Raw genomic sequence first — 1191 nt, forward strand, 5'->3', positions numbered from 1 at the left:
TTGTTTCCACTATGGTTATTGTGAACAGAGCAGCAATGAACATGGATAAGCAAGTATTCATGTAGGATATGGAATCCCTTGTGTGTATGCCCAGGAGTGGTACAGATAGATCCTGTGGAATATCCATTTCTAGCCATCTGAGGAACCTACACGCTGATTTTCATGGTGACTGCACCAGTCTGCAATCACACCAGCAGAAAATTAGGGCTCCTCTTTCCCCAACTCCACACTGATATTTTTTGCCCCTCCTTTTAAAAAATCTTATCCATTCTGTAGTTTTAGTTTGTATTTATCTGATTGTGTAACTTCAATATAACTTTGAAAACATATTTCTCAGCCATTTGTATTTCCTCTTTTGAGAACTCTCTGTTGAATTCTTTGCCCTGTTTTTAAATTGGGCTTGTTTTTTCCCCCTTGATGTTCAGTTTTTCAAGTTTTTTTTTTTTTTTTTTTTTTTGTATAATCTTGATAACAATCTTCCGTCACATGTATGGCTGGTAAAGAGGCAGGAGTTTAGTACCTCATTTATATGTAAGATAGACAAGGCTGTGCGAGAACAGGGGACTTGCTCAAGATGATCAGTTAATGCCTCTAGTCTCAGCTAGCCTGGCTTTCACCCTACCACAGTGGAGTAGGCTCAGACTGAAGGGTGGGAAGGGCAGGAGAGTGTATTTTATTCCATACCCTCAAGGCCTTTTATTCCATAAAGAGAATTTTGCAATTTAAACAGCATCTCAAAGATCAGACTAATTACATAAAGATCAGACTAATTACATTTAGATCTTAACATTCTAACATGGACAATATGTAGAAATAAAGTTATCATTGAGCTAGGAAGCCAGACATTTAGGGGAAAAAATTAAAAACCTACATCTCTCTATCACAAAATGTAGAGTTTGTGGTTTAATGAAGGAAGAAAACATTAAATGAGTCGCGATAAGGGTTCCCACTTGCAAAGGCTCAAGGTATTTCCCCTGTGTGAGCTTCGGTGGTTCTCTAAGATGCAGGTCACGTTCTGTTGGTTAGATGTTGGGGAAACTCTGTTTATTGAAAGCTTTCATTCTCTTGAAAGATTTAACTTTGTTTCTGCTTCTTTCCTTGTATCAAATGTGGCCCAGTGAGAAATGTTTCTGAAGCAGGACCGTCCCCAGGAAAGAGAATAGTATGGGAAAACGTTCAATTAAGCTGTTT

This window comes from Chionomys nivalis, chromosome 6 (assembly GCF_950005125.1).
Source record: "Chionomys nivalis chromosome 6, mChiNiv1.1, whole genome shotgun sequence".
In the NCBI taxonomy this organism is placed as follows: Eukaryota; Metazoa; Chordata; class Mammalia; order Rodentia; family Cricetidae; genus Chionomys; species Chionomys nivalis.